At 41.5% G+C, this 25,304-nt stretch overlaps 1 protein-coding gene and 1 long non-coding RNA gene across 4 annotated transcripts in view; both read left to right on the top strand.

Annotated features, from left to right (window-relative positions):
* The window catches only part of LOC121738135 (heterogeneous nuclear ribonucleoprotein L), a 445,663-nt gene that overhangs the window by 211,972 nt on the left and 208,387 nt on the right, over window positions 1-25,304 (top strand). The gene's annotated exons all lie outside the window — the stretch shown is intronic.
* Window positions 1,148-15,673, top strand: LOC121738138. The gene is made up of 3 exons (XR_006037242.1): window positions 1,148-1,160; window positions 6,129-6,134; window positions 15,520-15,673. It is a non-coding gene; the product is annotated as an uncharacterized LOC121738138 (long non-coding RNA).

Genomic DNA, 25,304 nt, shown 5'->3' with positions numbered 1-25,304 from the left:
GCGCAATAAGGAACTTCGTTCCAACTAGGATGGTTTTATGTCTTTTTACTCGGGAATCTTAAGTAAAATTTCATTTAAATCGGTTAAGGATAAAGTATGCATAGTTGACAGATAGACAAACAGACTTTACAGTTTAATATGGGTTAAAAAGCCTGAAATAAACGTATTTTATTTTATTTTTTATTTATTTAACTTTTTATTCAAAATTTTGCTGCTCAGTCAATGCGATATCCCTACACCGAAAATGGTACGTCGCTGCCGGTGCCCAATACCAGAAACATTAGGTTCAACTTAATTGGGAAGCAGAGCTCGCCCTCTGATGTAGGTCGACTCGCTTATTATGGGACAGGTGGCTTGTACTTCATGATTCGATCGTCTTATTGAGGTTGAATTAAAATTGGATTGAGTTGAGACTCGAGTGGGTAAGCATCGAAGTGTGATGTTGCTAGATGACGCCCGCAACTCCGTTGCGCCAAAATTCGTTCGCGCGAGAACCGTACATTTTTCCGGGACGTAAATGTCCTTTCTTGCAACTTAAAGTTTTCATACCCAGCGAAATCAGTTCAGCGGTTTGTGCGTGAAGAGGTGACAGACACTCTCTCATTTATAATATTAGTATGCATGTGCTCGGCCTAGAAAACTGTCTGGCCAATGTATTCGGTAAGTGTAATCACGGCATAAGTGCTTCATGATTCGATCATCGATTATTGAGGTTGAATTAAAATTGGATTGAGGGGATGAGCGGGAAATATGATATGGAAGTATAATAATAATAATAGCTCCCACACCGGTTTCATTGAAACCAGGCCAGCTACGCAGGAGTATTTTTATAGTGCCCAAGTGTGTGCGCAGTACACGAGAGCACTCTCTGTTCCTTTACTCTCATAACCCTGTGGGACGGCAGACCGACACGACCGGCGAGAGATCAGGCGCAGGACTGACTTTTTACATGCCCATCCGACGCATGGATCATCTTACTTGTCAGACAATCAGGTGACCAGCCTGCATTGTCCTAACACTCCTAACCAAACTTGGGAATAACATGTTTCCAACGCGGGAATCGAACCCACGACCTCCGAGTCAAGAGCCGCGCTCTGTACCACTAGACCGCGGAGGCGTCAAGATATGAAAGTATAACTACTGTGCCAAAAATCGGCTAAGTGCGAATTGGATACGTTAAACTTATAACATGTTTTAAGGTGTTGCATAGCTTAAAAGCTTGAATCGAGCATTTCCGTGACGAAAAAACCTAGCACACCCATTCCGACCGGCGGCGTTGACAGACTTCGGCACGGTGTTTGTGTGCGTGCGTTAAATCGTATGCGATGTAAAATTGCATAAGTCGACAAAAAATGCTATGCAATTGCTTTACCGCGGCAGTCCCCGAGTGCCACACGTTTTTTTTTCGTCGATGGTTAAATAGCAAAGCTGCTCCACTGTATGGGCCTTTAACCGCAAAAACTATTTAATCGTCAGAAGCGAAGCCCCGCGGCTATATGCCCACTTGTTGAATACGACCTCAGTCGAGGAAATAGGCTGATGCAACAACTGATATGAAGTCTCGCCGCAGATTATAAAAGTTAGGTTCATAGTTAGATTTGATCATTACTGAGCTCTTATTTAATGAAGAGTTTGAAAGAAAGTGTTTAAATGCTTAAGAAGCTCTTACACGGGCAACAATTGCGGCAATAATTGCCCGGCGACACGAATGGGCCGATCTGGAGCAATTAGTGGAGCAGTATGGAGCAATTTCAATAAATTGCGGCAATTATTTCGGCGATATTGCTCCAGATATTTCATATCGCTCGATGTCGCCGATACGAATTGACGAATATCCGATGGGCTCGTGTATGACAGTATTGCCTAGTAACTAGTTGAAGTTGCGCCATACCGCTCAATTGTATTGCAATGTATTGCGCAATATTGCTGCTTGTTGCCGAAAATTGCCTGGTGTAGTCGTGACGTCAAAGTTGACGAGAATTGACTGGAGTGGAGCAATTTTAGTTGCCCGTATAAGCGTACCTTTAGTGAAGAGTTTGATAGAAAATGTTTGATATTTATTAAAATAATAATCATTAAAGTAAAAGTATGTACATTAAATATCTTTAAGTGCAACCGTTAACCTAATGCTGCGTTTCCATGATTGCCAAGGCTTGGCAAGCATCCACAAGGCACAAGTGTTCACCAACTTATGCACTTATAATTCACCTGCATCTAGTCGCACGCACACAAACTCCGTGCCGTAGTCAGGCAATGCCGTACTGACGGCAGAGTTTTTCGTTACGCGATAAAAGCTATGCAATAGCCTAAAAATTCATGTGTCTGTCTGTCGCTTAATATTTCCATCAAAAAATATCGCCCCGAAAAAATCTTATTAAAATAATGATCGATAAAAATAATTGGGAGCGCACAAATGAACATTGCACAATGAATTTTTACGAACGAGCTCCATAATTTATTCAAAACCAAATCAAAATTGTTGCTTTATAGAATACTAGTTGACGCATGCAACTCGGTTGCGCCAAAATTCGTTTATCGCTCGAGAACCGTACACTTTTCCGGGACAAAAAGTATCCTATGTCCTTAACCGGGCCACAAAGTATTTTCATATCGAATTTCACCTAAATCGGTTGAGCGGTTTGGGCGTGAAGAGGTAAAACAGACATACAGGCCGACACAGCTACGTATTTATATTAATCATAATATTAAGCATAAATTGACGCCTCCCTGGTCTAGTGGTATAGAGCGTGGCTCTTGACTCGGAGGTCGTGGGTTCGATTCCCGCGTTGGAAACATGTTATTTCCAAGTTTGGTTAGGACAATGCAGGCTGATCACCTAATTGTCTGACAAGTAAGATGATCCATGCGTCGGATGGGCATGTAAAAAGTCGGTCCTGCGCCTGATCTCTCGCCAGTCGTGTCGGTCTTCCGTCCCATTGGGTTATGAGAGTAAAGGAATAGAGAGTGCTCTTGTGTACTGCGCACATACTTGGGCACTATAAAATTACTCCTGCGTAGCTGGCCTGGTTTCAATGAAACCGGCCACCGTCACCGAAACCGGTGTGGGAGCTATTATTATTATTAATATTAAGCAATGACTAAATGTTGAGGGTGAAGCCAAACGAGCGTATAATAATTTCTTAGGTTTACGCGAGCACAATAGACATAACGACCAGTAGTTCGACTGCAAAGAGACGGACATGTTTCAATATCTTTCAAATTCGTCGGGTTTCACTAGGATTATGAACGGAATGTGCCTCGCGCTGGCTGTTATAATTTATTTTAAATATTTAAATTTAAAATAAAGATTTCAAAATTGGATTCTGACGATTTAAATCGCATGTCATAAAAAAACACAAACAACAATACGACCAAAGAGGAACACGTCCAGCGAATATGTCATAGTTTTAAATTCGTAGGTAACAAGTTAACAACCCTAGCGACGATTTTCGTCTTAATACGTCAAATTTCAAAATTTCAACATCAGTTCTAACTTCTAAGTCGGTATACTCTATAACTCTGTCTACTCTGACGCGAGTATCACTCATTATATTACAAGGTTCAAACACTTACGGATTTTGTCGCGGAGCACTTTTATTAATCCCGACGTTTCGGCTACTTTACAGCGGCCGTGGTCACGGGTGGACTGAGGTGACAGGCGTCCAATTTATTGAGGTTCTTAGTGGCCTCTTTTATATAGGGCAAACCAAAAGGGCCATCAAAACCCGTATCAAGGAACACATTGCAGATGTCAAACACCGTAGGAACACCAAGTCTGCAATTTGTGAAATTTGTTTGTTTCTGCCAGCCGAAATTCTGCGACTCACAACTCACAAATTACGCTCGTTTGGCTTTACCCTAAAGGAGCAACATACATTATATTTTATATCTTATCTCTACACCAAATTTTATCCAAATTAATGCAGCTGTTTTGACCGAAAGCGGTGACAGACAGACATACTTTTGCGTTAAATATTAGCATTAATTATTAGATCGCATATTCCATAAAGTTAATATACCTAGCGGAATAGAGAAACAAAGGCCTGAGCAAGCAAGATGTCATTATCAGTAACACAGCGTGGTAAATAGAGACGCGTGATACATGACAGCAGAACTCTTTTTTTGACGTCCAGTCGGCACTTATCGGCCCGTTGACAATTTAATTTCTTAGAATTTAGAAAGATGCTTGCATAAATGTATACGTAAGCTAATTTTCACACACAGACGTAAACCAATTCCGGTTTCGTTTGACAGCTCGATATTGTTGCTCTATTCCGCTAGGTATATTAACTTTATGATATAATATTCTTAAGGAAAAGTCTCCTTGCATATTGGCTGTAAGAGAAGAGACCACATTTCCTTCACCTCACATCATTTTCGGCTCGGCGTACTCGATTTGAATAAAATATAAGGTTTCCTTGGAGCGGAATGAATGAGACTTTTCTAGGCGCGTTTTTTTCACCTTAATTATATTTCATAAGTTATGCACGAGTTGCAGAATGGAAATTTTTCTGTGGTTTTAGAATATTGTGGGTTTGAATTTTTTTACTCTGTTTTTCTCGCGGTATATGCTGATCATCAGGCGACCTGACTGCTTGTTTCAAGGCATTGTCATAATCAAAAGTATTGAACTATATTTATATTTTATGATGTGTGCGCAATACACAAACTCATTGGGGCAGATCGGTATAAGATCAGGTGCAGGACTGACTTAACATGTCCTTGCGACGCATAACGTGACTTAGATACGTCCCGCTTCAGGCAGTCTGTCCCGCTGTCCCCCGCGAGGCCGAAATTCGCAAACAGACCGCCCCGCTTTTGCAAACAGACCAAACGACAATTAAAAAGTTTTTTTATGTTTGAAATGTCTGAAAGTAACGCACTCCCATTCAACAAATGTGGTTATTCTGCCATATTGTGCTTATACAGATAGTCACTAGACATTTATAAACTACTCAATCAATTGTATTTACCTATCTTTTTTTTTTTTTTAATGAAATAAGGGGGCAAACTAGCAAACGGGTCACCTGATGGAAAGCAACTTCCGTCGCCCATGAACACTCGCAGCATCAGAAGAGCTGCAAGTGCGTTGCCGGCCTTTTAAGGGGGAATAGGGTAATAGGGGAGGGAAGGGAAGGGAATAGTTGAGGGTAGGGAAGGGAATAGGGTAGGGGTTAGGGGATTGGGCCTCCGGTAAACTCACTCACTCGGCGAAACACAGCGCAAGCGCTGTTTCACGCCGGTTTTCTGTGAGAACGTGGTATTTATCCGGTCGAGCCGGCCCATTCGTGCCGAAGCATGGCTCTCCCACGTAAATATACTTTAATTAATAATAAAATACATTTTATTTGGGGGTGATCCACATGTCCCGCTCTGACAAAAAAAAAATGGTTACGTTGTAAGGCAATCAAGAGATGAGCCTATAACGTCCTAACCAACTTATAAACAATATTTTTATTTTTTACAATTCGGAAATCGAACCCATGAAAGTCTTATAATCCACTTGATGATGCCCGCAACTCTTCTTTCATCGCTCCCTTTTCCGTCTCTCAATGTAATGTCTCCCTATGAAACATCATCTTAATCGTTAAGCCGTTTTATGGTAAAGGGGTAACACATAGACACATTTTCGCATTTATAATAATAGCTCCCACACCGGTTTCGGTGACGGTGGCCGGTTTCATTGAAACCAGGCCAGCTACGCAGGAGTAATTTTATAGTGCCCAAGTGTGTGCGCAGTACACAAGAGCACTCTCTGTTCCTTTACTCTCATAACCCAGTGGGAAGGAAGACCGACACGACCGGCGAGAGATCAGGCGCAGGACCGACTTTTTACAGGCATCCGACGCATGGATCATCTTACTTGTCAGACAATCAGGTGATCAGCCTGCATTGTCCTAAACGCGGGAATCGAACCCACGACCTCGCGAGTCAAGAGCCACGCTCTGTACCATTAGACCACAGAGGCGTACATTCGCATTTATAATATTAGTAAGGATCATGGGCTTAACTCAGCAAAAGACCCGCGAGGCTAAAATGGTCGCTTTTGGAGAATCATATTATGAATCGTAATATGATTAATTTTTTTAAATCGCGAAACGGTCACTCTGCTTGCAATTCATGTCTAGTAAGGGGTGACTATAGCTGAACGATTTACGCCGCACGGCAAAAATCGACTGTCTAAATGGCAATTCGGCATGCTACGTATTGCCATTTCGCCGTGCTGCGTAAATCGTGCGGCTATAGTCACACGTGTAAACCCCGCATTATTCGTACTAATTTGACATTCGTCAGTTTGACAGTTTTGACAATTCATTTTCTGAAGAGGAATTGCTAAATGTGACCATTTTACCCCCGCCGAAAACTCTAATAAATAACTCGCAAATCGCAATTCTTTAGCCCGCTAATAGATCTCACGGCAAAAAACTCTGAATTCCCTCCCCGGCTGGTACGCTCCTGTATTTTTATCCGGGCACTCAGTTTTCCGGGTCATTAGACCCGCTATCCGTTTATTAAGTCACTTGTTGAGTTTACAATTTATTCACCCCAAGACTCGAAAGTTGACTACGCGCTTAATAGCTTTGTCCACACTGTGCCTTTTTCTGTTCGTCAAGGGCATGCGTTATAGAGCAGTCAACAGCGAACGTGAGGCATGCCCGCGACGCATGCCCTCTGGCCGTATCCAAAAGTCACGCTCTGTTATTCAAAATGACGGTTGGCGTTGCGTTCGTTGACGCATTCAATAATTGAATGCACCAAAACGAAAGTTGAATAAAAGAATATGACGAAAATTGAAGACGCTCTTTCATCTTCAATTTTCGTCATAGTGTGGACATAGCTAATACGTGTTACTCTTATGACTTGAAAAAATTGGCACCAAGATTTTAGGTCAAATTGCATTCGTTAGTTTTGATTGTGAAGTTAGATAATCTATTTCAGTTAGCAGCTAGTCTCCACGCACATGTCTAGTCGCACGCACACAAACACCGTGCCGAAGTCTGCTTAACTGAAACGACGCCAGCCGATACACGGCTTTTAACACCGCGTCGCTGTACCGATCGGAGTGGTGGGTGTTAGGTTTTGGCGCAACGGGGTTGCGGGCGTCATCTTAATAAAATAATATCTATGGACGCTTCACACCACGTCAGTCTGGCCCCGTGCAAAGTACCTGAAGGACTTGTGTTACAGGTAGGTACCAGGTAACGGAAATATATTTAATACTTTTATACTATACAATATACATAATATATTTAAGATTTTTATTTTAAGATACACATATTTAATATACATCCATGACCCAGGAACATTGAAAACTTTTTGTTCCGTCAGCGGGATTCGAACTCGCGACCCCCGGTTCAAAGCGCTGACCACGCACCCAACCACTGAGCCACAGAGATCGTCTGGAAGGTACAAATAATTACTGTAATAGAACCGTGGTCCTTATTTTCGTTTGTGTCCTGTCATACCCCAGACATCTGGATATATTTTATTCGTGGAATCCAATCTAGGGAACTGATTACGGGGGTGAAATTCATTGGACGACGATCCGAAATGAAAAAGGGTAAGATTTACTGTTTGCGAGTGTGCAGGGATTGGTAATTTGGATAATGTTTGGAGTCTAATTAGACCCAATAATGTCTGACGTATGACCATACTACTTATGCGCATAGCAGACGACAGACTATCCGTGACGCTCTTTTTAGTCCGTGGAAATAGAACGTATGTAATTATATGCAGTAAACACACGACGCGCAGCGCGGACGTGTGCGTTTCTGTATATAATTGCATACGTTCTATTTCCACGGACTAAAAAGTGCGTCACGGATAGTCTGTCGTCTGCGCTGCGCGTAGAATAATATTATAATGTGAAAGTGGTGTCTGTCTGTCTTTCTGTTTGTTACCTCTTCACGATTAAAACGGTGAACCAATAATATTGATGTTTAACCCATCAACCCCCATAAGCTCACCGGTGATCGAGACACAATAGAACAACAATAGATTTCCAAGAATCCACGATCGAAGGATTAATATGGCGATACTTTGATTCCCGGGTAACGACATTGCATAGTTTTTATTCCGGACATATTTCCGCGTAAAAAACGAATTTTAGCGCCATAAACAAAATGTTTGCTGCCATAAGCTACTGCATACGTTAGTATTGTGATATTGTATTTGCAATCAGACGTTGCATGCCGTACACAACTTTATGGTTTAGTGTAGTAGCTCTTACTCAAAAACATATTTGTCTAAAACGCAAATGAAACAGAACTTAACTTGGTATCTTATAACCACAGACATAGATTAAGATACATACCGCATGTCATGTCATGCATTCATCTACTTATACTATCAGAAAGTCAATTAATAAAAATTGGTTTGAGGCTGGTTACTGATTGTTGGCTTCACTACATTTGTATTATTGATAACGTATGATGCTTTTGTAACGTGTTTTTGTATCAATTATAAATACTTGTCTACCTAAATGTAAAGCAAATTTGTTAATGTTTAGATTTCTAATTGTGTAAACATGTTAATAGTGCATATAAATTAATCAGCTTTAATTTTAATTTATGTTTTTCACTGTATGTTTTCCGTGCAAATAAAAATAAAATAAAATAAAATAAATGTGTATGTGCTTCGCGTGCCATATCGCGTATTAAACGATTAGCAATGCTCGTCTTTCGAAAGTCTGTTCTTTAGTCTGCTATCAGAATCGGACGTCAATCGGAATTTTAAAAATGCCTAAATGCCTAAAAGTGCCGTATTGAGCTGTAGAAATTCAAATAGAAGCGTTGGCCAAGTTAATGGTCACGATTCTTATCATCGGTACGTCACAGTAGGTAGGAAAAAAGTGACACCCTCGTTTTCATACAAATGGAGCGACATGCGGTATCTATCTTGATTCTTGATCTATGTCTGTGCTTACAACTCATAAAGAAGTAATGTCTGATTTTAGGAATAAAACGTTGGCAACACTACTCCAGTTGTGAACAATACACACGAAAACTTCGTAAATTGCAGATGCAGAGCCTGTAGCCGAGACGTTTTCTTTATCGTTTTCTTCTTTGTAGAATTGCCGATCAAAATGTATGGATTTCGTGCTCGTCGGTCAAGATATTAGTATCGGGTGCAGCCACGATAGTTTATTTAAAACCAGCTGCGTCTTTAAATATTTTCCCCAAAGCTAACTCTCCCTGACAGTCTCTCGACAGTCCCCTGACAGTCCTCCGACAGTCCCCCGACAATCCCTCAACAGTATCAGATCATTATCATAATCGTCGCTCGTTTAAATCCCTCAGCGTCATAAGCAGATCTTATCGCGCTGAACTCGACCGATCAATCTTTTGATCCTAGCCGGACGTCCGGAATGTGTACTGTTTTTCCTGAGTTTAGGCTTAGCGTTCATCTCAGACAGTGTTAAGTCTGTCTTGACTATATGCAACAGGGTTTGAAACTGTCGATAAGCATAAGCCGGCCCCTAAAGGATCAATTGTATTGTGCAATACCACGCTTCAATTTTGTTGAATATTTTATTTGACAATTAGATTGAAGGCGCGCGATATTCAATATCAACCCTAGACGGTCAATAGTAATAATAGCTCCCACACCGGTTTTCGGTGACGGTGGCCGGTTTCATTGAAACCCGGCCAGCAGTAATTTTATAGTGCCCAAGTGTGTGCGCAGTACACAAGAGCACTCTCTATTCCTTTACTCTCATAACCTAGTGGGACGGAAAACCGACACGACTGGCGAGAGATCAGGCGCAGGACCGACTTTTTACATGGCCAGCCCATCCGACGCATGGATCATCTTACTTGTCAGACAATCAGGTGATCAGCCTGCATTCTCCTAACCAAACTTGGAAATAACATGTTTCCAACGCGGGAATCGAACCCAGGACCTCCGAGTCAAGAGCCGCGCTCTATACCACTAGACCACGGAGGCGAAAACGGTCAATAGTATTATTAACATTGCTCGTCTAGTCTGACTTGTTGTGAGCCATCAAACTGTATGAAGGACCACCTAAACAGGCAGGCCGCTCGTTCCTGCCGGAGAGCCAATCTGAATGCACAATACAAGTCTGGTCAGTTTGGCCTGCGATCAGTCCAACCGAATAAATTGGCTTCCCCCTTAAGACATTTCGGTATTGCAATCATGTGAGTCTATTCACCGTTTTGTGGTGGATGAACGGTAAGCCTAGACACGAATTGGACAGAAAAGTCAGTCTTATATCCTTTAAGGCGCTTTGCAGACGAAGGGGCGGGGCGGGCCGGTCAGTTTCGCCGCGAACGATAGCATAAAGGGAATCCTATATTACCAACGCACACTGCGGACAAAAAGACCGCGTCGCTGGTGCCCGGCGGGCACTGGCGGCGCATGTCCGCGGCTGCCCGCCGTGGATCACACAAACCAGTTTAAATGCAGTTAACGCAGACGGCGTGTACTTTGTGTACGCGGCGCAGGCAGCCGCAGACATCGACGGGCCTACGCGGCAAAATTGACCGGTCCGCCCCGCCCCGTCGTCTGCAAAGCGCCAAAATGTAGACTTTAGTTCACGCTAAATAAAGTCCACTGTCCCACAAGATTGTACAGTACAGGAAAATAACCACGTTTTGTACGAAAGTTAACGCTATATCACCTGATTTAAAGTCGATAATTAGAAACGTCAAAGATATTTCCGTTGCCTTTCTGAGGTCCAAGGGAACGGAAGGCACCCTGAGGGTAGATAATTATAATTAACCTCTGAGGATCAAGAGTTGAAGGCAACCTTTTGCAGTCAATCAAAATGAGGGGTTTTTAAAGTGGAAAATGACTGTAATTAATATTTTCAGATAGATAAGACTGGATAAGACAAAGTATTCCGAGATAAAAAGTATCCTGAGATGTTCTTTTTCGGGTTTTCGGAATTTCGAGTTTCTACGTAGGTATCAAATGTCATCAAAATCTTTTCAGCTTTCAACGTGGGAGTGCCATACTTCGGCACGAATGGGCCGGCTCGACCGGAGAAATACCACGGGCTCACAGGAAACCGGCTTGAAACAGCGCTTGAGCTGTGTTTCGCCGAGTGAGTGAGTTTACCGGAGGCCCAATCCCCTACCCTATTACCTTCCCTACCCTCCCCTATTCCCTTCCCTTCCCTACCCTCCCCTACCCTATTCCGATTGACAACATCTGACACTTCAATGTCAATCGTGACTAGAAAATGACAAGTTTTTGACAGGGAGCTAATGACCGCCACCGCCATGTTTCGCCGAGTACAGTTACATATATTATAGATGACGCCTGCAACTCCTTTGCGCCGAAATTCGTTTATCTCGCGGGAACCGTACATACATGTTTCCGGGATGAAAAGTATCCTATGTCCTTTACCGGGACTCAAGGTGTCTCCATACTAAATTTTAGCAAATTCGGTTCTGTGGTTTGGGCGTGGGCGTGAAGAGGTACAGACAGACAGACACACTTTCGCATTTATAATATTAGTATGGAAGTAAAGGCTTTCAACTCAATTGAGGACAATAAATGGTCAGAATACTCATTCGACAATAGATTGATGCGAGTAAATGAGCCGTGAATTGAAACATTATCCTGGAGACGAAAATCCGATGAGTATAATTGAGGTGTAATGATTAATGCCGCTGTGTTAATGGTGGAGGAAAAAGTGCATGATGTAGTGGTGGTGGTAGGGGGGTAGTCGGTAGGCCGAAGCCGATTTAGTTAGACGCCGAAATCTCAATGGTGGTGTGATGTTTAATGCTACTGTGTTGGTGGTGGAGGAAAAAGTGCATGATGTAGTGGTGGGAGGTAGAGGGGTAGTCGGTAGGCCGAAGCCGATTTAGTTACATAGACGCCGAAGAGATTTATTGAAGTGTAATAAAATGCTGTATTGATGGTCGGGGAAAAAGTGCATGATGTAGTGGTGGGATGTAGAGGTGTAGGCTGAAGCCGATTCGATTGGCACTATGATAGACGCCAAAGTTTTCGAATCTCTGAAGGCTTTTCGATCTTCGCCGCAAGCGACTGCGGTCCGCGACCGACAGAAATTCAAAAATTCAAATGTCACTTTATGACCTAGGCTATAGGTTTCATTTTGTACCGACATTTGTCTAGCGACCCTTGCCGCCGCTGCTTTGTAGTGGCTTAGAGCAAAATGAAATCTATAGCGTAGGCACTGAATTTATAATACCTTGTACAGTGTTCCCAAAGAAGTGATAATGTGCACAGGAATTTTCATGATTTTTCGGCAACGGTCGAATTTCCTGAGCGTCGGAAGACGTCGCTGCAAAACGCCGCGCTGTTTTAAACTTAACTTTAAGAAAAACAGCGCTCTGCAGCGACGTAGAGGCGCCTGACGTTGCTTGGACGTTACCATGGTAACGCCGCGATGGCTTCCCGATGAGTTATAGCACTTATTGACGGACCGGCGACAGCGACCAGCCACCGGCTATACTTCTATTTCCTTTGAACAAGGTGCAAAAATATGCAAGTGCATTGTTTGGGGCTCTTACGTTTCATAGATTCGGGTGTTTTCGTAATTACGACAATTAGCGAAGATTTCCATGCGCATTATAATTTTGGGAGTACTGTCCTGGTGTAGGTCATAAAGTGGCATTTTATTAAATTTTTGTTGGTCGCGGTCGCTTGCGACTAAAATCGGAAAGTCACCTTAAGAAAAAAAGCTTTAGCCGAGTTTTTAAGAAAACTTAATTACATTGTCTTTCCCGAGCCCGTGTTGCAGACCGTGGGAAAATTGCTGCTATGTGTTTGTTGTTATGTTTACAAGATGTACTTATAAGTTATAAGAGAGTGCCGTTTGTGGGATCACAGACTGACGGGGCCACGGAAGATCAGGCGCCACGGCTCGCCGCGGTCGATGCCTGAGTGGATTACCCCTTTAAACATGCGGTGTGTGCATTGCACAGCCATAACCGAGTTTAATTTTAAGTAGGTAGTTAAATGTTGTATGCGTCATGTCAATTTACTTGAATTCCTTCTATTTCACTTCCTTCTATTTAACTCTGGCTGTGTTCTGTCCCTTTCACATGTTTAATAAAGTTATTTTTATTTATTTTTATTTATTTATTTATTTATTTTAATGAAAGCCGAAAGATTTGCCGAAAGCTTAGCCGAACTTTTGGCCGAAGCCGAACCTTCGATCAGACACTAATAATATGATTGATAATATCTGTTGTAATAGATGGCTTTCTTTGAAGAATATATCGACAAAGATAATATGAGAGACACGCCTATCGATATTGAGGACGAAAATTGAGTTTTTGTTCAATATTGATGTTTTCTTTTTCTGTAACTAGATGACGCCCGTAACTCCGTTGCGCCAACATGCGTTTATCGCGCGGGAACCGCACATTTTCGGGATAAAAGTATCCTATGTCCTTTCCCGGGACTCACAGTATCTCCATACCCCGAAAAATCGGTTCAGCGGTTTGGGCGTGAAGAGGTAATAGCAGCATTAATATTACAACCAAAACGACCTGCAAACCTTAAAGAAGAGAGCGTATTCCCTCTTAAAAGGCCGGCAACCCATCGGCATCTCTTTTAATGTAACGGTAGGCGACGGTAGTTGCTTTCCATCAGGTGACGCGTTTGTTAGTTTGCCCCCCTTATTTTATAAACAAAAATAGTATGGATGTAAATTGTAGTTAATAAACTCCGGTTACACGGTCCATTTAGATCCGTTGAGCCCTCTAATCTGGCGAACGGAGTGACAATTATTATCGTCCGATACAAAACGCTCGCGATTCGGGGGCGTAATTGCTATTTTGCAGTAAATTTCGAATCAGATTAGGCCGTTTGTCCAAAGCCGCCGTTACTGGGACGTCGCCGTCATAATTCACATAAGATTTTTTTTTATGAAATAAGGGGGCAAACGAGCAAACGGGTCACCTGGTGGAAAGCAACTTCCGTCGCCCATGGACACTCGCAGCATCAGAAGAGCTGCAGGTGCATTGCCGGCCTTTTAAGAGGGAATAGGGGAGGGTAGGGATGGGAATAGGGCAGTGTAGGGAAGGGAATAGGGTAGGGGATTGGGCCTCCGGTAAACTCACTCACTCGGCGAAACACAGCGCAAGAGCGCTTGCGCTGTGTTTCGCCGAGTGAGTGAGTTTACCGGAGGCCCAATCCCCTAACCCCTACCCTATTCCCTTCCCTACCCTCAACAATTCCCTTCCCTTCCCTTCCCTACCCTCCCCTATTACCCTATTCCCTCTGAAAAGGCCGGCAACGCACTTGCAGCTCTTCTGATGCTGCGTGTGTCCATGGGCGACGGAAGTTGCTTTCCATCAGGTGACCCGTTTGCTCGATTGCCCCCTTATTTCATAAAAAAAGTGGCATTTTATTTGCATTTTTGTCAGTGACGTCCCGGCGACGGTGGTATTTTGCAGTAAATTTCGCACCAGATTAGTTCCATGAAATGCAAATTGTGTGATGATTGCGCGTCGGGTGCAGTGTGGCGGATGATTTGGCTGCCATTTTCAATTAATGGTTTCGGTGAAGGTGATTTCATTTAAGTAACCAGCTACGTTGGAGTGATTTTGTAGTGTCCAAGTGTGAGTACCCCCTCTGACTTTAGTTTCGTAACCCAATGGGATGGATGCATGGCGAAAGATCAGGCGCAGGACTTTTTACATGCCCATCCGACGCATATATCAGCTTGCATTGTTATCACTAAACTTGGAAATAACGCTGTTTTACCACTTCCTGATAAAGTGCCGGATAGGCTATCCACAACTTATATGATAGATTCGCCATACTTGATCCGCCAAGTTAATTGGTGGATAGCCTGTTCGGCACTTATCAGGAAGTGGTGAAACAGGCCCTTAATAATGTGAAGTTAAGTAGAAACTAGAAACTGAATAATAGTAGCTTATGAATTATGATTAATGAATATGTCTTGTCAGCTTTCTACCACTCAATAACAAATCGAAATCAGTCTACCTGTTATTTCTACGATGCCACGGACAGACACAGATACAGACAGACAAACACATCAAACTTATAACCATCCTCTTTTTTCGTCGGGGGCTAAAAATGGTCATACTGGAGACGACAGTCTTCCCTCTCTTTTACTCACATTACAGTGATGAGAGTATACAGTGATGAGAGTAAACCCGCCCAACACGTAACCACGTGAGTGGGAAAATATTGCAGTAATCGGCTTAAGAACGGGATAATCCCCTTACGGGAATGCCGTTCTTTGTTCTCCGGTCTCCGCTCGTTCCGGTCTTTAGCTCATTTCGGTCTCATTCGCCGAGTAATTAAATCATTTTGGCTTTGCGAATTTGCTCTTTTCAGAAGAGTTTTGGTGGAGTTTTTAATGGGAGCGGTTTTGTTTGATGTGTCCAAATAGCTTTAGCGGGATTTGTAATGTTAATAACCAGGTTGTGAATGTCTATCTGTAGAAACAGACTGCTTTTTTAAGAAGCTTTACCAGTAAGGATGCTGGTTATTTAGATTGTAGTTATGTATATTAGTCAGGGAGCCCTAGAACAATTTTTAATTTAGTTCCGTTATAGGGTTCTGTAATCAACAAAACTTTGTTGACTATGGTACCCTAAAACGAAACCCCAACCAGCAGATTTGTTGTATATTGGTAGGTTAATAGTTATATAATTAAAGATTAATATTATCCTACAAATAGAACAATCCATATTTTAGGACCATCAAATCAAAGTATGAAATCCCGTCTATCTCTGTTAGCTACCAATTTCAAGATTTTTCGCAGTTAAAAATGTTGTTTGTCTTATCAAAATGAAGCTACTCACAAAAATTTCCTTGATCTAGATAAAGAAAAATTGTTTATATTACTTTCGAAACCAAAAAAGGATATAGGATAGATTTTATTCCGGAAAAATTTAACGAATTTGCGGACAACGCTTTATTCCATTGTTTTTCGGGAATCAGATTTCTTTCTTTTGAAATTTTTATCCCCACGCGGAATTTGAGTCCACGGCCTCCTGTTTTATCTAGAGCTAAGATGTGCAGACTGATTGAGCCATAAAGTTCACTAATAAACGCGTAGGTACTGCGTCTAATTTATACTTGTTCAAAGTAAAGCTAGTTAATTCATAAGACTTATGTAATGAGTACTAAATTAGTAAAACTACATCTCGCGACAGGAAATGAGCAGTAAATAATGAATGAGGACATTACGCCTGTCGTATGCTGTACTTAGTTGAGAAGACGCGACGTGGAAACTAAGATGATCACAAAGTTTGGAGTTTGGGTGAGGTATGTTCGTAGTTGGTGATGAAACTGTAAACATATTTAGTAACAAGTACATGATATATTTAAAAATAGTATCCCAAGGTAATTGTACAATTTACCGCGAATGTGTCTTATCACATTTTCGTGGTCTACTGTAAATCTATGGCAAATTTCGTCTTTATCACGCGAAAATCATACATTTATCTGAGATAAAAATATTTCATGTAATTTTTGGGGGCTCTAAGTACGAAGTACGAAAATTCATCCAAATCGGTTGATTCGAGTTAATTATGGGTGAAGATGAGTTTTTAGCAGCGGCTGTTTATGCCGCAATGGCGTCGTGGTCAAATAATGTCCTTAGTCAAAGACGCTGAGAGCCGAGAATAACAAAAGTGAAGAAAAGAAAGCGTGTCTAGTGTGCACTCACCCTCACTAACGCAAGGGTGTGCGGGGGTGCGCGGGGGTTGTGTCGACACGTGACGACCCGTTATTAACGCAGCAAACGAGGGTAGTTGTCAGTAGTAGGTGTGGTAGAGTCATAACGACCTACCTGATGGATGGATTGTGCTCTAGCTGAAGAGAGAAAGACTGTAAAGGGAGAAACGCCGTCTATGGTCTAGCTAAAGAGAAAAACTCCCGTCTAGCTTAAGAAGAGAAACATATTACAGAAACACACTAAGTTTATACGTAGGAGAGCCATGCTTCGGCACGAATAGGCCGGCTCGACCGAAGAAATACCACGTTCTCACAAAAAACCGGCGTGAAACAGCGCTTGCGCTGTGTTTCGCCGAGTGAGTGAGTTTACCGGAGGCCCAATCCCCTACCCTATCACCTTCCCTACCCTCCCCATTCCCTTCCCTTCCCATCCCAACCCTCCCCTATTACCCTATTCCCTCTTAAAACCCCGGCAACGCACCTGCAGCTCTTCTGATGCTGCGAGTGTCCATGGGCGACGGAAGTTGCTTTCCATCAGGTGACCCGTTTTTTTTATGAAATAAGCGGGAAGCCGTTTGCTCGTTTGCCCCCTTATTTCATAAAAAAAAAAGTGGTGTGAACCATACCCTAGTGTGCACGCACCCTCTCTAACGCGGGGGTTTGCGGGGGTTGTGTCGACACGCGACACCGCGATATTAATAACGCAGCAAACGAGGGTTGTACCTGTTAGCCGTGGGAGTCTTAACGACCTGCCTGATGGATGGATTGTGCTGGTTGGTGGGTGGACTTCTAATCCCCAACGAAAACGAGCTGCCTGTCTGCCGGTGTGTGAGACTTTCCGTGGCATCGTAGCGACTATACTAATATCATATTATGGCCCATTTATTGAGGAAGGGTGCTATATTTTATCACGCTTAGACTCTATTAGTCTAAGCGTGAAATAGAGGAAAATATGGAAAAGACGGGGGGAAATTATTTGAACGCGCTTATCTCAGGAACTACTGAAAATTCTTTCAGTGTTAGATAGCCCGTTTATCGAGGAAGGCTAGGCTATATTTTATCACGCTTAGACTAATAGGAGCGAAGAAATAGAGGAAAATATGGAAAAGACGGGGTAAATGATTTGAAAGGGCTTATTTGAACGCGCTAATCTCAGGAACTACTGAAAATTCTTTCAGTGTTAGATAGCCCGTTTATCGAGGAAGGCTAGGCTATATTTTATTACGCTAAGACTAATAGGAGCGAAGAAATAGAGGAAAAATGTGGAAAAAACGGGGGAAATTATTTGAATTTGCTTATTATCTTTAGAACTAAGTACTGGAGCACTTTTTAGGGTTCCGTAGCCAAATGGCAAAAACGGAACCCTTATAGATTCGTCATGTCTGTCTGTCTGTCTGTCTGTCTGACTGTCTGTCTGTCTGTCTGTCTGTCTGTCTGTCTGTCTGTCTGTCTGTCTGTCTGTCTGTCTGTCTGTCTGTCTGTCTGTCTGTCTGTCTGTCTGTCTGTCTGTCTGTCTGTCTGTCTGTCTGTCTGTCTGTCTGTCTGTCTGTCTGTCTGTCTGTCTGTCTGTCTGTCTGTCTGTCTGTCTGTCTGTCTGTCTGTCTGTCTGTCTGTCTGTCTGTCTGTCTGTCTGTCTGTCTGTCTGTCTGTCTGTCTGTCTGTCTGTCTGTCTGTCTGTCTGTCTGTCTGTCTGTCTGTCTGTCTGTCTGTCTGTCTGTCTGTCTGTCTGTCTGTCTGTCTGTCTGTCTGTCTGTCTGTCTGTCTGTCTGTCTGTCTGTCTGTCTGTCTGTCTGTCTGTCTGTCTGTCTGTCTGTCTGTCTGTCTGTCTGTCTGTCTGTCTGTCTGTCTGTCTGTCTGTCTGTCTGTCTGTCTGTCTGTCTGTCTGTCTGTCTGTCTGTCTGTCTGTCTGTCTGTCTGTCTGTCTGTCTGTCTGTCTGTCTGTCTGTCTGTCTGTCTGTCTGTCTGTCTGTCTGTCTGTCTGTCTGTCTGTCTGTCTGTCTGTCTGTCTGTCTGTCTGTCTGTCTGTCTGTCTGTCTGTCTGTCTGTCTGTCTGTCTGTCTGTCTGTCTGTCTGTCTGTCTGTCTGTCTGTCTGTCTGTCTGTCTGTCTGTCTGTCTGTCTGTCTGTCTGTCTGTCTGTCTGTCTGTCTGTCTGTCTGTCTGTCTGTCTGTCTGTCTGTCTGTCTGTCTGTCTGTCTGTCTGTCTGTCTGTCTGTCTGTCTGTCTGTCTGTCTGTCTGTCTGTCTGTCTGTCTGTCTGTCTGTCTGTCTGTCTGTCTGTCTGTCTGTCTGTCTGTCTGTCTGTCTGTCTGTCTGTCTGTCTGTCTGTCTGTCTGTCTGTCTGTCTGTCTGTCTGTCTGTCTGTCTGTCTGTCTGTCTGTCTGTCTGTCTGTCTGTCTGTCTGTCTGTCTGTCTGTCTGTCTGTCTGTCTGTCTGTCTGTCTGTCTGTCTGTCTGTCTGTCTGTCTGTCTGTCTGTCTGTCTGTCTGTCTGTCTGTCTGTCTGTCTGTCTGTCTGTCTGTCTGTCTGTCTGTCTGTCTGTCTGTCTGTCTGTCTGTCTGTCTGTCTGTCTGTCTGTCTGTCTGTCTGTCTGTCTGTCTGTCTGTCTGTCTGTCTGTCTGTCTGTCTGTCTGTCTGTCTGTCTGTCTGTCTGTCTGTCTGTCTGTCTGTCTGTCTGTCTGTCTGTCTGTCTGTCTGTCTGTCTGTCTGTCTGTCTGTCTGTCCGTCCGTATGTCACAGCCACTTTTCTCCGAAACTATAAGAACTATACTATTGAAACTTGGTAAGTGGATGTAGTCTGTGAACCGCTTTAAGATTCTGATACAAAAATGGAAAAAATATTAACAATTTTAGGGGTACAACTGAAACAAAAAAAAATTTTTCATCTTACCTATGCGTGTGGGGTATCTATGGATAGGTCTTTAAAAATCATATTGAGGTTGCTAATATCATTTTTTTCTAACCTAAATAGTTTGCGAGAGAGACTCTTCCAAAGTGGTAAAATGTGTGTCCCCCCCCCCTCTAACTTCTAAAGTATGATATTCATGATAAGTCTAAAAAAAATATATGATGTATATTACTACAAAAACTACCAACGAAAATTGGTTCGGACGAGATCTAGCCAGTAGTTTTTTTTATACGTCATAAATGGTAAACCTTAATTTAACTTTCACAACAAATCAACTGAAATATGAAAATAAATCAAAAACCTCTTAATTTCACAAAAATAAACCTTATTGCTGCTGCGGAACCCTTCATGGGCGAGTCCGACTCGCACTTGGCCGGTTTTTATGTTATTTGGCACACATGAAGAATAGACCACGGGAAGGAACATAGGCTATTTTTTTTGGACTAATTTGTCTGTGAAATATCTAATTTACGCGGGCGAAGCCGCGCGGAATGTCTAGTAAATTAATAACGCAGCAAACAAGGGTACCTAGCTTAGTAGGGTGTGTAGTAGAGTCTTAACGACCTGCCTGATGGATGGATTGTGCTCGTGTGGTGGGTGGACTAGAAATCCCCAACGAAAATAGGAGTGTTATAAGTTTGACGTGACTGTCTCTGTGTTTGTGTGTCTGTCCGTGCCAACGTAGCATCAAAACGGGTGGACTAATTTTTTTTTTATTGTTATTGTCTGAAGGCTGACATGGTCTAGAGCAGGGATAGGCGAGTAATTTTATGTGGGATCCGGATACTGTGGGAAAATTTTAACATGGTCCAGAAAAAAACACACTTGTCCTATGTAGCTTAAAAATATTATCTGAATTAATAAAGGTATACGTATACCTTATCTATGTATTAATAAATTGATATTTGGTATAAATTACATTACAATACGAGTATTTCGCGGTCCGAGATTTGATCTTTCGCGGTCTGCCTGTTGACTACCGCTGGTCTAGTGTTCTTAGCAATTCATCATTGTCAAGTCCGGTTTAAATTTCGGGTCAAACGAGGGTAGTTGTAGCTGTGGGGGGCTTAGTAGTTGGTATTACAGTCCCAACAAAATGGATGGATTGTACTGCTTAGTGGGTGGGTTTTCGATGTAGGTTTAGAAATTTTGAAGTGCCCAATGAAGGGGCATTCAAAGTTTCTTACTTAGGTTGGGTTAAGGTCATCGTCAAATATGGCGTCCATTATGGACTTTTACTAGGAATTTGACAGTTCATTTGACATTTTGTTATGGTCAAAGTTATAGTTATAGTTAAAGTAAGTTGGTGCAACCCACCTTTAGTTTAGTTTCATCACATATCAAGCAAAGTCGTACAAGTTTAACATTTTTTACCCATGCAAAGTTTTCACTTCAAAAATGTTTGACATCTGACATAACACGTCGCTAATTGGCTTGACGCGTTATGTCAAATCACATACCTACATTTAACGTCAAAACCATCGAATGCGAGTTGTCTAAAGCCCTTAATGTCAACGAATAGTTGTGGCCGAAATGGCCAAGCCACTTTCTGTCCAAAGACATAGTGCATTGTTTGGACGTCTGTTGTTTGTACAAGTTGCTTGAAGTTAGCCAAACTGTACTTGATATTGTTTAGTTGAGTTATTGGATTATGGTTATGACACAATATAAATTATAAATAGTAGTGCGTATTTACACTAGACTACCCGGATCGAACGCACCTATTTACATAATTTCTCACAGCTCAATTTTTAAACGCACTACTTACACTAGAATTTGTTTATCGCGCGGGAACCGTACATTTTTCCGGGACAAAAACTGTCCTTTCTCAGTAGCCTTAGCACGGCCACCAGTAGAAATTCGAAAGTATGGACAAACTGTGGAGATAAACTTAAGGTAGCGTTCCGATCTTTTTTCGTTCCCAAAAATTTAATTAAAATGGCACTTTATGACAGACTATAGTATTAAAAATTCAAATAATATCCTACTATATGACATATACTATAGTCTGTCATAAAGTGGCATTTTAATTAAATTTTTGTCGGTCGCGATTGGCCGCGGTAAAGATCGGAACGGCACCTTTAGTTTATGTCCTCAGTTTGACCATACCTTCGCATTTCTACTGGTGGCCGTGCTAAGGCTACTGGACTCCAAAGTATCTCAGTACCAAATTTCAACAAAATCGTTAACTTGTTTTGGACGTGAAGAGGTAACAGACAGACACTCTTTCGCATTTACAATATTAGTATGGATGAAATTAAATTAATAGCGAGGCGCCACAGTGATTCTACAGCGGCGGCAAATATTAATTTAAAATAGAATGTAAGTTTGTTTGTTACTGGAAGTTAGAACTAAAATTGCTGGAACTACAGTTTGTGATCGCTAACTTTAACGTAGTTTTACCGGGACTACAGTGTAATATCATACAGTATCTTTAACACTAGACAGATCGGATAGGGACGAGCGTGATTTAAGATGACTTTAGAAAACACAAAATTGAATGAATCAAGTGTAATGCTAAGTACTCACATACGGTTTTGCTCGATAGTTTTACTTGAAATCGAGCAATAACCACCGCGTGAACCGCAAAACTGACAGCTCGAAGGCTCGCTTTGAGCCGGCTCGTTGAAATTAAATATGTCAAATATGTAATTTTCTTGGATTCGGAGTAAAACTATCGAGCATAACCGTATGTGAGTACTTAGTATATTACGAGCAAAATTTCAGATAGGTAAAAAAGAGCAGAACAATGCAGCTGTGTCACTTCTTCCAAATGAGGCGTATTATAATCGTAATTTCGCATTATTTAAGAGGGCATAACAACGCAGTGACGAGTGGCGCGTGAGACACACTTGACTGCGCGTTAAATAAGTTTTATTTCAAGATTTTGGCTAAGTTACGCTACTGTATATATTTATAATGTGGCCGAATTGTGTAATATTATTTTATAGTTTAGTCACAGACAGTAATATTATTTTATAGTTTGCTCTTACCACTGCGCATAAAGGTGATATGGTGAATTCTAAAATAAGGATGGGTTGTGACAGACAATTTTTTTTGTGTATAATGTCAAACATAAATGCCCTAAAAATAAACAGAGGTGTAACAAAACTTTAGGGTGTGTATGTGTCCCTTGTATAGTGAATACAAGGGACACATACACACCCTAAAGTTACCCCAGTTTATTGTGAAACTAGCAGCTCTGAAAGATCAACTTTTTAAAACTTTTGTATGGAAAATTCATGACGCTGGGGCACTTGCCCAATGCCCATACAAATCACAAAAAATGCACTTTCACAACAAACTTCTTATAGGGGATTCGTACACACCCTGAAGTATGATCACTTAGTTTTGTTACACCCTGTATAATAGACGAACATAATATAACTTTCTCCATTTGGAAGTCGGTTAAAAAGTAAAATACGTCAAACGACTTCAAATTATGCATTCGCCACGGCTCGAATAGTGTTACTACATTTTTGTTGGAAAGTCTATAATTTCCCAGCGGTGATACAATATTATGATGTGACGGTGTGAAAGAGATAGCTATAGTGTAGAGAGAGCAAGGACGAGTGTGAAGTATGACGTAAGATAGGTCATAGGTGTGAAATAATAGTAACATTGCCACCTATACCGGTTTCGGTGACGGTGGCCGGTTTAATTGAAACTAGGCCAGCCAACTCAGTAGTGGGCTTATAGTGCCCCAGTGTGTGCGGTATCTCCTTCTTTACTCTAATACTGACACTGGCGAGAGATCAGACGCAGGACATTTTACATGCCCATCTGATGCTTGGATCATCTTGTCAGACAATCACGTGATCAGCCTGAATTGTCATAACCTTAAGGTAGGGGAGAAAGAGATAGCAAGATATGTAAACAAAGACAGCGTGTATAATTTATTAGATTCGAAGTTTGAAGTTGGCGCCCAATTTTGTACATAATTTAAGGCATAAAGATTGCTAGAGTATTTTTTTTTTAAATAAATCGTTTATTCATCTCTACAAATTACAAGGTACTTAAAAACTAATTGTTTACGCAGTATATTATTGTTGTAACTTGTGGGAGATCTGGAGTCTAAACTAGGCCATGCCTGTAATATAATAATATAATATAATGCCCGGAAAGACTTTTTTTTTTTTTTTACAGGATGTTTTTTTTTTTTTTACAGGATGTTTTTGATGGGATCTCACTTCTTTTTGTAGAGTTCTTTTATCCTTTTTGGTACCTATTACTACTATAAATATCAATAACGATTTTTATAAGAAACAAATAAAAAAATATAGATCTCCAGGCCACCACAAAACAAAATTATTATATCAGTGTACAGTTTGTGGACACCAGTTTGTTACACTCAAAATATTATATGATATTCGTTGACAGATTGATATTTATAGCCTGTTAATTTAAGTTTTACAGTAAAAAAGAATCTTATTAATTTAGTTGTGTGTGTATGTGTGTGTAGTATGTTTATTATATTACAATATTATATATTATACTTATTCTTATAATATGGCAGTAAAATTCACGTGTGAGTGACAAAGACAGCAATAGCGTTAAACAGAGATAGCATGAATGCTTCATGAGATTCGAAGTTTGAAATTGCCGCGCAATTTTGTAAATAATTTGAGGCGTTTGCTAGAATAGTGAAGTTGTTAATGTGGGTAGATGAGATTAATTATGTGTGGGTAGTTTAAAATTCTTGTGAGCTCTCGAGGGAGATAAGTTTTTGAGTTCCAATTGTAGGAAGACGTGATAGCTTGCAAGGCCCCATTTTGGTCTCGTTTTGGGGCCATTGAGGTGAAGTTCAATGAAAGGAAAACAGGACTTAAAAAAGGTCTAAGATTTCTAGAAGATAAGAGCTTTAATAAGCATAATTTTGTACTAACTTACAACAGCCTTTGCTAAAGTTCAAAAGTGTATATCTGTTGTCTCTTCACGCATTAAGCTCTGAATCAATATTAGATATGAAAGATGCTTTGAGTTCTAGGACAGCATATAGGATTAGTTTCATCCCGAAAATGTACATTTCCTACGCTAAAACGTATCTTGGCGACTAGACTAGATCATTTTTTCTCTCCCCAAAGTACCTTTGTATTAACTTTCATGGTTATTCTTGCAGCCAAGTTGCTAAAGTGCAAAAGAGTCTGTTGTCTCTTCACGTGTAAACCGCTGAACCGATTTCTATGAAATTCAGTATGTAGATGCATTGAGTCCTAGGACAGGATATAGGATTAGTTTCATCCCGAACGTGAACTATTCCCGCACGATAATCGTATCTTGGCGATAGATTTAAATAATAGAGTACCTAACATACAACTTTTGAATAAAGCTAAAACTTTTATAAAATTCAATTCTCTTCCCGGACTGGAATCTTTAACTAAATATCTAAGTGAGCTATTAAATATGTTCTCGGGGAAAAGGGTTGAAGTTTTATTACCTGTGGGGGGGGGGGGGGAGGTATAGGTGCAGCGCTGGACTGCAGGTAGGGTCGGCAGAAAAGTTTTGGATGAGTTTTGATAAAAATATGATGTAGATCAGTCTTTCTCGAAGTGGGCGTTAAAGCCCGCTTGTGGGCGCTGGAGGTCTAAAGGGGGGCGGTGTGGGACCCAGAAAAAAAATGGGGGCGTTGTGTAGAGGCTTGAGGGGATCAATTTCTTCTTTATCATTTAAAATTGAAACAAAGGGGCACTAAAACATAATTTGTTTACAAAGTGGGCAGTAGACAAAATAAGTTTGGGAATCCC

Source organism: Aricia agestis, chromosome 22 (genome assembly GCF_905147365.1).
Source record: "Aricia agestis chromosome 22, ilAriAges1.1, whole genome shotgun sequence".
Classification (NCBI taxonomy): Eukaryota; Metazoa; Arthropoda; class Insecta; order Lepidoptera; family Lycaenidae; genus Aricia; species Aricia agestis.
Note: the sequence above shows the minus strand (reverse complement) of the source record. Positions and strands in the feature narration are given on the sequence as shown.